Source organism: Orcinus orca, chromosome 2, assembly GCF_937001465.1.
Source record: "Orcinus orca chromosome 2, mOrcOrc1.1, whole genome shotgun sequence".
NCBI lineage: Eukaryota > Metazoa > Chordata > Mammalia > Artiodactyla > Delphinidae > Orcinus > Orcinus orca.
Window position 1 is genome coordinate 128790440 of NC_064560.1, and position 16056 is coordinate 128806495.

Here is a 16056-nt window from a genome sequence, read left to right on the forward strand (position 1 = left end):
GCGGCGAACTGGAGAGAGCTCTGAAGGCAGAGCCACTGGGCTGCAAACTCCCGTTGGTATCCTGGAAGAATCGGGGCCTGCTTTGACTAGAGTTTCTGATTTTTTTTTCAAGAGATGACAGAGATTTCGATTTTTTTAAATGTAAAATATCCTGGTTTTTCAATCTTGATAACTAATTCAGATTTTAAAAAGCACTCTGGACCAAACAAATATATTTGAGTTCCTTCTCTGCTCAACCCCACAGCCAGCCAGTGTGAGGACTGTGATTTCTGCGTTCTTTTACCAAAGAGCAGCTGAGTGCCCACTGTGCTTTGGGAAGGCGCTGGCGAGTATCCGAGATGATTCAGATTGCCATCAAAGTACGACCAGTTACTAAGGGAAGTAGGTTTTCCAGACAGAAGAGGGTTACAGATAAATGCTGAGGCATTCAAGAAGAGAAGTAAGATACTGATACTAATGTGGAAAGGGGTGTGAGAACTGACTCTTGGGAAACATCTTTAATAAAAGTACCCAAGTGGAAAGTCACCGTAGGATCCATAACAGAACTCTGCTGAGGCATTTTTGGAGTCTGAAAAAGGAAAAAAGGGAAAACCAGTAATATGACCCTGTCTTTATTTTAAATTTTGATATTTTTCATTTTCTGTATTAATTTTTAAAATATTGCATTAAAACATTTATCTTGATGATTGGGTTCTTTGATGTCCCGTTAAACTGTGCAGCCCGCCTCATCCTAGCCCAGGCCCTTCTGGGGTGTCAGATGGTGGTACCCCGGTCTGCTCGATTAAAAATATAAGGGGCAAGAAACACCATACTGACATGGGAAAGAGAGCTGGAGTAGTGGATGGGGGCTGAGGCAGAGGACTTGGGTGCCATTTTGTAGAACCTGAACTTCATTTTGTAGGCTGTGTGGAGCTAGCAGATGCTGGGGGAAGAAAGCAACAATCAGAACTGAACTCTAGGAAGATGGGCTGGACTGCAGACCCAGGAAGGTGGTTTGGAGGGGGAGCATGGGAGAAATGGGGATACCTAGGGCATATTCATGGTTGTGGTTTTTTGAAAGTCAGAGGGATTTCCCTAATAAATTCATGTGTCTCTGCTTATTTCTTGTGGTAGGGCTAGCTTAATGCCAACAGGTAGGGCTGCTGCATCTTAGCCTCAGCCATTTTCTACCAGGTTTCCATGGGCAAATGGCTCCACTTCTAAGCTGCACTTTCCTCATCTGTGAAATGGAAAACAGTTCTCATAGCGTTTTTTGAGAGGATTTAGAGCAGCAATGTATGTCTGAGGGCTTTGAAAACTGAGAATTTAAGCAAATATAAGGCATTGTTCTTATCTACACATCATCTATATGAAATCTGAATTTAAACAAGGAAGCTCTGTAGCTTTACAAAAATTGTCTTAAGTAGTAAGCATCTTTGATTTAGCAAGCTCTCTCTCTCTGTGTTTAGGATTCTGTTACAAGTCTTCAGAATCAGCTTTTGGGTAATTTAACGATTTTGTGAATTAAAATGTCCCTGTATAGAAAGAAATAGGTGAGGGAGATTAAGAGGTACAAACTTCTAGTTGCAAAATAAATGAGTCACAGGTATGAAATGTACAGTGTGGGGAATATAGTCAATAACTATGTAATATCTTAGGATGGTGACAGATGGTAACCAGACTTATCATGGTGATCATTTTGAAATGTATAGAAATAGCAAATCACTATGTTGTGTAACAGGAACCAACATAGTGTTATAGATCAATTATACTTCAGAAACAAACTCATAGAAAAAGAGATCAGATTTGTGATTACCAGAGGCCAGGGGTGGGGGGAAGGGGAATTGGATGAAGGTATTCAAGAGGTACAAACTCTCAGTTATAAGACAAATAAGTACTAGGTATGTAATGTAAAACATGATAAATATAATTAACACTGCTACACGATATATATGAAAGTTGTTAAGAGAGCAAATCCTAAGAGTTCTTATCACAAAGAATTCTGTACCCATATGAGATGATGGATGTTCACTGAATTTACTGTGATAATCCTTTCATGATTAAGTCAAATCATTATGCTGTATGCCTTAAACATACACAGTGCTATATGTCAATCCTATCTCAGTAAAACTGGAAGGAAAAATAAGTCCCTGTACTAGTTTCTATTGTCACCTCCCTTCTACCACCTTCCTTTTTTAAATCTTCCTTTTTACCTTTTCTCAGTATTGCAGATCCCCCACCCCACCCTGCTCCATGACTACCCTCTGGCTCACCTACAGGTCATGGTGTAGTCCCGCCTCAGCCAGACACCTGGGACTTCCCTCAGTGCCCTGGGGGATACTCCCTGCAGGTGAGCTCATTGGTTGCTGCATTCATGAAGAACAGACCACTGCTTATCTATGGGAAGCATTTTAAGCATGCAGAACTCTCAAAGAAAAAAAAAATACTTGGTGTTTACATAAGCTTTCCAGAAGTTATGGAAAGGAGGAAGTACCTAGCCGAGGACCTATCACATAATAGGTAATTACAAATATTTGCAGCATAAATAGCAATTTCCATCACCAAAATCTTCGGTATCTCTGTTCCGCCTCCCACAGTTCCTAAGAATTACTTTTAAAAATCACAACAGTGGGACTTCCCTGGTGGCGCAGTGGTTGAGAGTTCGCCTGCCGATGCAGGGGACACGGGTTCGTGCCCCGGTCCGGGAGGATGCCACATGCCGCGGAGCGGCTGGGCCCCGTGAGCCATGGCCGCTGAGCCTGCGCGTCCGGAGCCTGTGCTGCGCAACGGGAGAGGCCACAACAGGGAGAGGCCCTGCGAAAAAATAATCACAACAATGATAAGGTTGTACAGAAGAGCAAGAAGAACAGGATGTAAACATTTGTAAAGGGAGGGACTCTGTACTTTTAAAGTAAAATGCTTTGTCTACTTAAATTTTAAATTAGTTGTATTTGTTTTTTAAATATTTTTAGTAGTAGTAGTAAATAATACATGATATTAAAAAGAAGCTCAATGCAAAAAAAGCTCAGTAAAGAGAAAAAAAGTGAGTTTCTCTCCCCAAGAACTACTATTGTTATCAGTTTCTTGCATATAATTACAGAAATACCCGATGAGCGTGAGAACAAGCATAGTTGGCTTTTTTCCTTAAAGTCTGATCATAAAACTATAGAATTGAAGAATACCTTATATAGCTCATCAAGATACCAAATTACAGACTTTTAAATGACTTATATTTTGGAATAGAAAAGGAAACCATGAGAGCAGTTTTCTCTTATGGCACAAGTCAACTCATGGTCATAAGGCCACCAGATCACGTGGTGAAACCCTCCTTCTGAGCATTGAGTGGTACAAGAAAAAATTGAGTTCACCTAGAGTTCTCCTGAAACCCATAATGCCCACTGTCAACCTCAACCTAAAACACCCACAGATTTAGATATCCTAGGTTGCCCAGGGCTGTAGAAGGAGGTACTGTCTAAATAACAGTTGGAATGAAGTGACGTGGACAAAGAGAGCTTGATCTAGGGAATTGTGCATTATAAATCACTGTCTTATTTTTTGCGGTACGCGGGCCTCTCACTGTTGTGGCTTCTCTCATTGCGGAGCACAGGCTCCGGACACGCAGGCTCAGCAGCATGGCTCACGGGACCAGCCGCTCCGCGGCATGTGGGATCTTCCCAGACCGGGGCACGAACCCGCGTCCCCTCCATCGGCAGGCGGACTCTCAACTACTGCGCCACCAGGGGAGCCCTATTAATCACTGTCTTTAAGAGCGTCACTATGGTATAGCATCATCAGTCACAGTATGTCTTCAAGTCTAGCAAAATCTGCATTAAAAAAAAAATCCTTCTATACAGCATAACTGACAGCATTCCAAATTCTTCATTCCAACCATGTGACTTCAGGTAAGTCTCAGTTTATCAGCTTTTACGTTGATCCATATGAAACTGCCATTTTTGTTGGTCACAGTTACTTGAATATTGGCAATTTCATATGGTTCAATCAACCAAAAATGATACATTGTTTTTACACCTGAACGTCTCTTTCCTTTAAGTTGGTTGGCATACCATTCATTTTCCCACAAGAGCTGTGTCACTAAACCAGCTCAGAGAAGCCTATTTAATATTTGTGGTATTTAATGGTACCAGAGTTGGGCCCAGTCTGTACAAAAGGGTCAAAAAGGAGGACATTTCTCTTCCTCTGTTGGTGAGTACAGTCTTGGTTGGTCTTAAAATAGGTAAAAAATAATCTTTAGCTCCTTTTGTGCCTTTTTCCCCACTATTCTCCCCAAACATCTCCTAGATGTCTTTAGTGCACACCCCTATCTCACCCAGATTGGCTGTTGCTTTCTAGGGTTAAAAATCAGCATTCCTTTAGTATACTACAAGTTAGAACTAAATAAAATAACTTGATTAATAAACTAAATCACACTTATCTGTGGAAGACTATCAACCTTCCCAAAGATATATGTAAATTTAAGAGTATTTTGTGGTCCCAAAGGGACATTTCCATAATAAAATTCCAGAGAATGAAAAGTGACAAAAGAAACAACTCTGGTCGTGAGGGGTAGAAACAACATATTGAGGACAAGGAACTTTTTTTAGTTCTGTTCCCTATCATTCTACAGTTTATAATTTCTTTCCATCCTCCTTCTTCAACACTATGGTTTCTTTTGAGGTTTGGGAGTTTTTTACACTTTCCACAGTGGTTCCCCTGGCAATAGCAGTGAGCATCCCCAGGCTAGGATAGGTCTGTGGCTCTTGCATGTATGTATCATTTGTAGATTGGGATTAAAACCTCTCATTTCCAGTGACATGGATATGGTGGGGTCTGGAAGACCTGCAGAATTCAGTGGGCTAGTGGAGCTTATGCTTGGGATCCTATTCTGTTTCCCACACAATTAGTCTTGGTTCGTGCTTTTCCTTTTTAAGGTTTCTAGCCGGTTTATAACTGGAGTTTGTAAGGTCGGATCTTAACAAACGGCACCGCGAAACAGAGGAAAGCTTCAAGTGAGCTTTATTAGGGAGCTCTCCCGGGCGAGGTTCACTGGTCCGAGAGAAAGGGGACAGAGAAGTCGCGCCCGGGCGGGGGTTGGGCAAGATTTTATAGGGGAAGAAGGGAAAGGGGTGTGGTGAATCTGGGAGGGCGCAGGGTATTCCTTATTTGGTGGTCTTTTCCGGTATCCTGGGGGACCGTTAGTCCCGCCCCTCGAAAGACGGGAAGGCTGGGCTGGGTTCAAAGTCCCCAGGTCAGTTCCTGGAACTGGGTGGTCCGGAATGTCTCCAGGGCACTTTCTGGAACTGGGTGGTCCGGAGAATTTCGGTCTGATGCAACCTGTGAACCTGATTGTGTTCCCCTGCCTCGGGCCAGTTGGCCTTACAGAGTTCACCTTCTGTTTTTGACTGAGTTGCCGTGGGACAACACTCTGTCCCTAATTTACTAAGCTTCTGGTTTCTTTCTCTCCTGTGTTTTTGAGAGCCAGGGTAAATATTAACTATTGACATGAAATGTGGTGGGACGGAGTCCACTGCCATTCACTGTAAGAGAACATTACTGAGAGGCATGGCAAACTGTCATTCTCATTCTTCCCTTTCATCTTTATTGGTCTTCTGTTTTCCTCACAGCTTCTTTCTGCTTCTCTAATGATACTACTTTATCCCCTAAGCTGCTTCAGCTTTCATATACCAACATATAGATAAGACATAGGCTAAAACAAGAAACGGTTTCTTGAAAGAAATGAAACCAAAGAAGTTTTAGTCCTGCAAAAAGACTTGGTTACATTCCGGACTTGGTTGCTCTTTTATTAAACTACTGCAGGCCATGGGAGAAAGGACATGAATTTTATTTTAGACAGATCGAGTTTGAACCTCTGCTTCAACTCCTTCTTGTTTATAACCTTGGGCAAAGTCTAAATACTACATTTCTTATCTCCAAAAACTGCATATTACTATCCACTTATGGCTTCAGTTAGAGAATTAAATGGGAATACATATGCAATACACTAAGCACAGTACCTGGCCCACAGCAAGTGCTGAATAAATATTACTTCCAACCCATCTTGGTAACTTCCAGAAAAATGGGAGGGGGAAACCAAAAGAGTGTTTTAGATTTCCAGTCTGAGCTGTTTCTAAGAAGCACTGCCTCTGCTATAGCAATCATATTTTATCTCCATAGATGCAGTATAGCATTCCTGTTTTCACAAAAACAATTTTACTTATATAGAAAGTGCTTTTTACAAAATTTCCACCTTCTCCTGTCCAGGTGTCCTAGTGTTGCCACCTATTACTATATTTCCAAAGAAAAGGCCTAAGGTGGGAAGCGGGGGGATGGAGAAGGGGTATTAAAAGTTTAGCGATTTCATCATTTGTACTTATTAAGCTAGGACTCAGGATTTACTAAGACATTATACAGATACATAAGTTTAAACAGTGACTAGTTCTGAATTTCAATCACAAATAGTCAAGTATGACTCCTCTTATCTCTTGACTTGCTTGAATTAAAAATCTGGAAGTATATAGCCGAAAAATAAAAGTCCGCTAAGACAATTACGATCACCTTCTGCTGCAACAGAGCTCCCACCTTAACTCAGACCTGGTTTGTTGTGTTAAGTTCAGAGTTTGGTAGACTGAATCATCCTAATTCCTCCTTCCTTTATTCAGCAATGTTTTTGAAAGACCTATTTTTGTTTCCAAATGACTTTCTCCACCAAGATCCAGAAAAGCTGCTAGGCTTTGAGCGAACAAAGAATCCCTTCTTCTGCCTGGACACACAGAGCTGCTATCTCTCCCCAAGTCTCTGTGCTGCTAGTTTGGAGGATAGAATGATGCAATCCATTCACAGTCTGAGGACAGGTCATCTCTATTGCATCCAGCAGCTCTTTTCCTTCTGTTTGTTATGGCCCCTGAGCCCTGCCAAAGACTAACAGTGAAAGAAGCTCCTGCTGCTGCATCCCCAGAAGCTTTCCAGGCCATGCAGACCTGCCCAGCCATAGGTGGCCCTATAATTCCCCGTTGCTGCTGCCTCACCTTGGAAACGTGCAGCTTAGGACTTTGCTAATCAAAGTGCACTTTTCAGACTAGCAGCTTCAGCATTACTTGGGAGCTTGTTAGAAATGCAGATTCCTGTCTACCCAGACCTGGTGAATTACAAGACTGTAATTCATTTGTACATTAAAGTTTAAGGAGCACTGCCCTAGGACACCCAGCCAAGAAAGACAAGGAGAAAATAAAAGGCACTTTAATGGTGAAATCTATTTCCTTTGTCCTGGATGCCCATTCTTACTCCAATCTGCAGGCCTCATCTCTGCGTATCTAAATCCTACCCTGTTTTTCTCTGAGCTGTCTGAAATGCCTGCTCTGTGGAAATCTTTACTGATTGTGTCAGCCAGAGGCATCTCCCACTCATTTACCTGGATCTTCCCTTTGGCTCTTAGCAGGTCTGTTTACACTGTACAAGTATGTTTGCATGAGTCTAATCCATCCTGCTTGAGGCTTGAGATTCGCCAGAACCTTCTTTATATCCTCTAGAGTGTCTAGCACAGTGGGCCATGGGAAAGAAAAAAAAAAAAGCGTATTTATTAATCGAAAGGAAGGAAGGAAGGGAGGAAGGAAGAAAGGGAAGAAAGAACTCCATTAGTGAAGTAAATGTTTCTGAAAAACTGAGTTCAGCCCCAGGTGTGGACTTGAGCCTGTTTGAAACAGGAATTTAAAAGAGCCCCAATACACTGGGCATGGAACTGTCATAGTTTCCAGAGCTAACTGGACTAGATTAGATTCAAATCCACCCCATCACAGCACTCGCCATCTGGAACTGGCCCAAAGCAGGCCTCTTTCTGGAATAGAATCACAATTCTGTCTGCTAGGGCCTTGACCCCTAGCTTTTAAAAAGTATGCTGTGGGCTCTGAAAGGAATACCTCTTCACCCACTTTCTGTCCTAGGTCTATTCCCACTTGAAAGTTAATATACTCACTTTTTTCTTTCAAAAAAGTATTTTAAAAATATATTTCAGATTCTAATATCTTTTCTTGAAAAAGAAATCTTATTGAAAAAAATATTTAGTGTTCCTAATTCAAGTTTTTGTAATGCATCCTTTAGTAAAGGCAATGAGTTTCTGGCTGCAAGTTACAAGTTAAAAGAACAAGTCATTTTATTACTCTTGATAGCTGAGTCAATGAAAAACCTTGACTCTAGATCAGATGTCATATTCACAATAAACATATCTTCCCAACAGACATCCTGGTGTCATTATAATTTTACCACACACAAAATATAATGGGAAATGTTCCTAGGATTTAAGGACTTATAAGAAATTAGACTTTACTAGTGTCAACACTGTTGTGACTCATAAAACGAGTCGATGACCCACATGCAGAGGCTTTGTTGTAGGAGTGGAGTTCACAAAGGGGAGACATGTTTTCTTTGATAAGCATTTAAAAGGTTTGACCAGGGCTTCCCTGGTGGCGCAGTGGTTGAGAGTCCGCCTGCCGATACAGGGGACGCGGGTTCGCGCCCCGGTCCGGGAAGATCCCACGTGCCGCGGAGCAGCTGGGCCCGTGAGCCACGGCCGCTGGGCCTGCGCGTCCGGAGCCTGTGCTCCGCAGCGGAAGAGGCCATAGCGGTGAGACGCCCGCGTACCGCAAAAAAAAAAAAAAAAGGGTATGGGTTGCATTTTTGGATGATGAAAAAGTTCTGGAACTACTTAGTGGTGATGATTATACAACACTGTGAATGTGCTAAATGCTGCTATACACTTTAACATGGTTAAAATGGTAAATGCCAGGTATCGTACCACAGTTTGAAAAATCAGGCCAAAAAAGAGTAGGATCAATGAAAAAGGCACAAATATTCCACTTCAGAAGTATGTTTAATCAGAAAAATATATTAAATTATTCTTCCAGTATTGCTATTGATTTCGTGCAGTAACTCTGCCACATCCAGTTTAATAAACATGTCTTATTAAGGTTGTTATCGGCAGTCATACTTCACACTGAACAGAAATGCTGAAATGAGCATAGATGGCCATTTGCCTTCAAGTAGCTTTCAATTTTATAGGGAATAAAGATGGCTAATAAAAATGTCTAATACAAGACAGAGTGTCAAAAAAGCTATGTAAGAGAGGTGACCATGGTGCTAAGGAAATGAAGAGGATAATTAGTTATTGGAGAAAGCATTGGGGATGCTGAAGCTTTGTACTTGATCTTCAAGGATGAGTGTGATTCTGGCAATCACATAAGATGCTAACGGAGTCAATCTAAGTGAAGGGAAGAAGATGAGGAAAATTACAGAGCCAAGAAATAAAAGGTGGTTGTTATGGGGAACAGGGAGTAGCCATGCTTGCCTGGGGGCCATGGTTTAGTAGGCCAAATGATGGAAGTTAAGGTTGAGGAGGTATCAAGGACTTGTAGGATAGAACTGAAGACATTTAGAGTCTGAAGGTGATTTAGAAGTAATTTTTTCCAACTTTCTGTCTACAAAATGGATCTTTCCTACAGCATCTGACAAGAGGCCATTCAGTCTCTTTTGGAATTCCTCTAGTGACTCAGAAGTCACCAACTTCTAAGACAGCCTGGACTGCTGTTAGATGACTAAAATTGTTAGAGTTCTTGTATTGATTGAAAATCTGCCTGCCCACAATGTCTATTTATTTTAGTTCTGCCTCCTAAAATGATTTTTTTTTCATATCAGCTCTTCTAGTATTTAAGTCAGGAAATATGTTCTCCTTTTTGGCTTCTCTTTTCTAATTTAGATATTCCTGGTTGCTTTAATTGTTTCTTTTATGACATGCTTTTTAAGACTCCTGCAATTACTATTAATCTGTTCTCTGTAAATTCCTGCATTCCTATGTCAGTGTAGCAATCAATACCAGATTTGTTTCTCTAGGTCTGGTCTAAGTACCATCACTTCTGCTCCTGATACAGCCTGAGGTTCTATTCAGGTCCTGGCAGGCACGTCACCAACTTAACATATATTAAGCTTAGGGTCAATTAACACCTGCCTAAAATTGTTTTTGGGAGTGCAAATATTAAGTCAGTTTTCCCAATCCAGTACTCAAGTGTTGAACTTCTAAATTTATCATTTAAAAATTTCATTGTGTTAGATTTGTCCTATAATTATATACTATGAGCACTTTTAGGATCCTGATTCTGTGGTCTGGTATACTGGCTTTTCTACTATCTTCTTGCCATTCATTAATTTGGTAAGCATGCTTTTGATGTTGACATTCAAAGCATTAATAAAATATTTTAGAGAACATTGTAGAAGATATAATTCTAAGCAAACCACTCTATTTTCCCTTCCAGGTAGACTTCAGTCATTAATTGGTCATCCCTAATTAGAAAGAAATGGTCATTGAACTAATTATGAATTCAGCCAGGTATATTTTCATTGGCAAATATTTTAGTATTTTGTTTACAGATTTTATTATGAAGCTTATTTTTAACTGCATTGCCAAAATTAACACAGTGTCTTTGGAGTTAAGATTTTGGGACTGGCATCCAACACAGCCAGCTACTAGCCATGACCTTGGGAAAATTATTTAATTTCTCTGTGCTCCCGTTTCCTCATCTACAAAATGTGCGTAAAAACGCTACCTATTTTTTTTGTATTAAATGAACTATTGTTTAGCATAGTAAAAATAAGAGGACATTAATTATTATTATTATTATTATGGTGGCTTTTAAATATATCCACAAATTCTTTGATATTTCTTGCTCCAAGAGGTGAAGCTTAATGTTTTTCCCCTTGAGTGTGCATTGGCCTTAGTGACTTCTAACCAATAGACTGTTCATCGTTTTTCCACAGAAAAGCACTGTGGCTACCTCCTTGCTCTCTCTTGGACTGCTCACTCTAGGGGATGTTAGCTGCCATGTCTTGAAGAGTGTGTTATTTTTCTATTTCTGTGCAACAAATCACCACAAATTTAGCAGCTTAAAATGGCACCCATTTATTACCTGGGTCAGCATTCCCACATAGCCTGGCTAGGTTCTTCTCAGGGCCATTAAGTGTTTTTGAACAAGAATATTATATGTAGAATATGCTTGCAGAAGGCAACTTGAGTAAAAAAAATAAAATAAAATAAAAATCCACAGAGGAAAACTGGAAGTAGGGAAAGTATTTGGGTTGCTATCTAATAGTTCAGGATGGAAATAATGATTGTTCCCAAGTTGGCAATGTAGCAGTAGGACTGGATAGAGAGATTGGAAGGGAAAACCACTGAGGAAATACAACCTACTGGATGTAGCAATTTGAATTACTATCAAGCATGGATGTCAAGTCCTGAGACTTTAGGGGTCAAGATATATAAAGGAGGGGGAGACAGATAAACATTTGACCCTTGAGCAACTTAGGGGTTAGGGACACTGACCCTGCATGCAGTCAAAATCCATGTATAGCTTTATAGTTGGCCCTCTGTATCCATGGTCCTGCATCCACGGATTCAATCAACTTCAGATCCTGTAGTAAATATTTATAGAAAAAAATCCACATGTAAGTGGACCCAGCAGTTCAAATCCATGTTGTTCAGGGGTCAACTGCATATGGAGATTTGTTCAATGGTGGTAATTGTTCAAGTTGTGTGTGGATGACACCCCATGGGAGGGTTTAAGAAACAAATAGAGCTGAAAGAAGAATGTTAGAAGATATTTAAATTTAGAAATGCTGCAGATATAAAGTCATAGACAGACAGAAATGAGTCATTTTAAAAAGTAGAAGGAGAGCGATAAGAGTTCAGCGAGAGACAAGAGTTTCAAAAAGGAAGGAGGTGAGTAATACCAATTTATGCCCTATCTTAAGGTTAGAGAGGGTGAGGACCAAGAAGTTAAACTACAATGAATTTAAAAGAGTATTGTATTCTTCTAGAAGTTTGATAGTTTCAGTTTTTACATTTAAGTCTTTAATCCATTTTGGATTTACTTTTGAATATGGTGTGAGAAAGTGGTCCAGTTTGATTCTTTGGCATGTAATTTTCCAGTTTTCCCAACACCATTTTTTGAAGAGGCTGTCTTTCCCCCACTGTATATTCTTACTTCCTTTGTTGTAGATTAAATGTTCATATAAGTGTGGCTTCATTTCTGGGCTCTCTATTCTGTTCCAATGATCTCTGTGTCTATTTTTGTGCCACTACCAAACGGTTTTGATTACTATAGCTTTCTGGTATAGTGTAAAATCAGGGAGCATGATACCTCCAGGTTTGTTCTTCTCTCAAGATTATTTTGGCTATTCAGGGTCTTCTGCACTTCCATACAAATTTCAGAATTATTTGTTGTAGTTCTATGAAAAATGCCATTTGTATTTTGATAGGGATTGCATTAAATCTGTAGATTGCTTTGGGTAGCATGGTCATTTTAAGAATTTTAATTCTTCTAATCCATGAACATGGTATATCTTTCCATCTGTTTGTATCCTTTTCAATTTCTTTTATCAGTCTCTTACAGTTTTCTGACTACAGGTTTTTTATCTCCTTAGTTAGATTTATTCTTAGGTATTTTATTCTTCCTGATGTGATTGTAAATGGGATTGTTTTTTTTAATTTCTCTTTCTGATAGTTCATTGTTAGTGTAGAGAAAGGCAACAGATTTCTGTATGTCAATTTTGTATCCTGCAACTTTACCAAAGTTGATGAGTTCTAGTAGTTTTTCGGTGGTGTCTTTAGGATGTTCTCTGTATAGTATCATGTCATCTGCTAACAGTGAGAGTTTTACTTCTTCCTTTCCAATTTGGATTCCTTTATTTCCTTTTCTTGCCTCATTGCTGTGGCTAGGACTTCCAATACTATGTTGAATAAAAGTGGCAAGAGTGGGCATTCTTATCTTATTCCTGATCTTGGAGGAAGTGCTTTCAGCTTTTTCCCATTAAGTATGATGTTAACTATGAGCTTATCGTCTATGACCTTTATTATGTTGAAGTATGTTCCGTCTATACTCATTTTGTTGAAAATTTTTATCCATAAAACTTCTAGAGGAAAACACAGGCAGTGTACTCTTTGACATCAGTCTTAGTAATATTTGGGGAGGGGGGATTTGTCTCCTCAGGCAAGGGAAACAAAAGCAAAACTAGACAAGTGGGACTGCATCAAACTAAAAAGCTTTTGCCCAGTGAAGGAAACTATCAACAAAATGAAAAGGCCACCTACTGAATAGAAGACATTTGTAAATGATATATCCAATAAAGGGTTAATATCCAAAAATATACAAAAAAACTCATAAAACTCAACGTCAAAAAACAACCAAACAAAAAACCAAAAGTTCCAAACAACCTGATTGAAAAATGAGCAGAGCATATGAAGAGACATTTTTCCAAAGAAGACATACAGATGGACAACAGGCACGTGAAATGACACTCACCATCACTAATCATCAAGGAAATGTAAATCAAAACCACAATGAGATATCACCTCACACCTGTCAGAGTGGCTATTATCAAAAAGACAACAAATAACAAGTGTTGGCAAGGATGTGGAGAAAAAGGAACTCTAGTACAGTATTGGTGGGAAGGTAAACTGGTGCAGCCATGATGGAAAAGAGTATGGAGACGCCTCAAAAAATTAAAAATAGAACAACTATACAATCCAGCAATTCTACTCCTGGGTATTTATCTGAAGAAAACAAAAACACTAATTCAAAAAGATACATGCACCCCTATGTTTATAGCAGCATTCTTTACAATAGCCAAGATTTGGAAGCAACCTAAGTGTCCATCAATAGATGAATGGATAAAGAAGATGTGATATAAATATATATATATATATATATATATATATAAACCGAATATTACTGAGCCATAAAAAAGAATGAAATCTTGCCATTTGGGATAATATGGATGGACCCAGGGGTATTATAGTAAGTGAAATAAATCAGAAAGATTTCACTTACATGTGAATTTCAGTTATATGTAGAATCTAGAAACAAAACAAATGAACAAACAAAACAAAACAGAAACAGAGTCATAAATACAGAGAACAAACAGTGGTTGCCAGAGGGGAGGGGGTGAAGGAAGGAAAGAAATAGGTGAGGGAGATTAAGAGGTTACAGATTTCAAACTGCAAGATAAATGGGTCACGGGTATGAAATGTACAGTATAGGGAATATAGTCAATGATTATGTAATATCTTTGTATGGTGACAGATGGTAATTCAATTTAATGTGGTGATCATTTTGAAATGTATAGAAATATTGAATCACTCTGTTGTATAACAGAAACTAAGACGGTGTTGTAGGTCAATTATATTTCAAAAACAAAGAAACAAAAAAAAGTCAGAAAAAGGTTAGATTTGTGTTTTCCAGCAGCCAGGGGGAGGGGGATGGGGAATTGAATGAAGGCAGTCAAAAGGTACAAACTTCCAGTTATAAGATAAATAAGTCCTAGGGTGTAATGTACAACATGATAAAAATAATTAACACAGCTGTATGTTATATACAAAATTTGTTGAGAGTAAATCTAAGAGTCCTTACCACATGGAAAAATACGTTTAAATGTTTCTTTAATTTGTATCCATATGGGAGGATGGATGTTCACTAAACTTATTGATAATCATTTCATGATGTATGAAGTCAAATCATTATGCTGCACACCTTAGACTTACGCAGTGCTATATGTCAATCATATCTCCATTAGACTGGGGAAAAAAAATGTCTTTAAAGAGGTGATTAAGTTTAAATGAGTCCATTACGGTGGAGCCCTGATCCATAAGAAGAGAGACACAGGGGATCACATGTACAGAGAAAAGGTCATGGGAAGACACAGTGAGAGGACAGCTATCTGCAAGCCAAGGAGAGAGGCCTCAGGAGAAACCAAACCTGCTGACAGCTACCTTGGACTTCTAGGCTCCAGAGCTGTGAGAAAATAAATTTCTTGTTTAAGTCAAAAAAAATAAAAAAGTGTATTGTAAGTAAGAAGAGAGTAGCCAGTGTATCCAGTGTATTTCTAAGTACAACAATCTAGGGAAGCTGACCGAAAATATAGAAAACATTTTCCTCGTAAAGATGAGAAAGAATTATTCTCTGTAAAGTATTCCAATTCTAATGTTCTTCCTCTTTGCAGCTAGAGAATCCTGGGAGATTTCACAGAGTGATTAGTTGAATATTTCTCTCAGTGAAGGTTGCTGAATTTAATTCATTGCCCAAAAGAATAATGCTGCATCTTAAGTGCTTCTTGAATTAAAAACTCTGGACTCATAATTTGGTCGTTAGTCATTCTCTGCTCTCAAAACCACCTTGAGAATGTTCTTGCAATCGACATACCTGACATCTGTCCTTCAAGACATCTGATGCCTAACCCTCCCAGTCACCACCACAACCAAACTGCCCTGGAGCGACCAAGCTCCTGGCAATCTCAGGGGAAGGAGGGCCTACCTCATCCAAAACCATTAAACAAGATTATAATATAACAGCAAAATTGGCACCTAGCAGAACCACAGTGAATGGGTTTGAATAAGCACTTGCCATGCTGTGTCTCTTTTCTCCAGCCCATGCTAGTTTTACTGAAGGCAGTGTTTTTTACAAATATACACGTCATTGCTAATCTTCCTATTCTCTTTTTCTGCTAACTTTATCTCAGGAAAATTGAGCTCTCAACCCCTCTTTCTTTCTCTCTGCCCATTTTTCCTTAGCTCAGAAAACAGACTTAATCAATTCTGATAAAAGTAAGAGGACACTAATTATACACCTCTATCAAGAACATTAAATGTATATACTTTGAAATTAAATTAGGCTTTGTAAAGAACTGATACCATTAACTTCTGAAGTCCATGAAAAGAAGGAACTATTGCTTTGGAAACATGCACAAAATTTCCCTATACCTTATCACAGTCCTTTAGAACGTGTTTTTCCTTAAGCAGCAATATTCTGATTCTATGTGTGTGTTCAGTTGCTGACATTTGCAGAAGTTTGGTTTTCTGCTATTTCTCACTGCTAATATCTAATAATTCAGACATGTTATGAGAAGAATAGGATTGTGTATATTCCAGAAATTCAGCTGCTATCTTTAGTTTTGTTTCTATAAGAAAATGCTTTCTGTTTACATTCCTGACAAATGATTTCCCAGTTTAGAGCACAAACCATTTGAAAGTTAAAGACTGTCTGTATA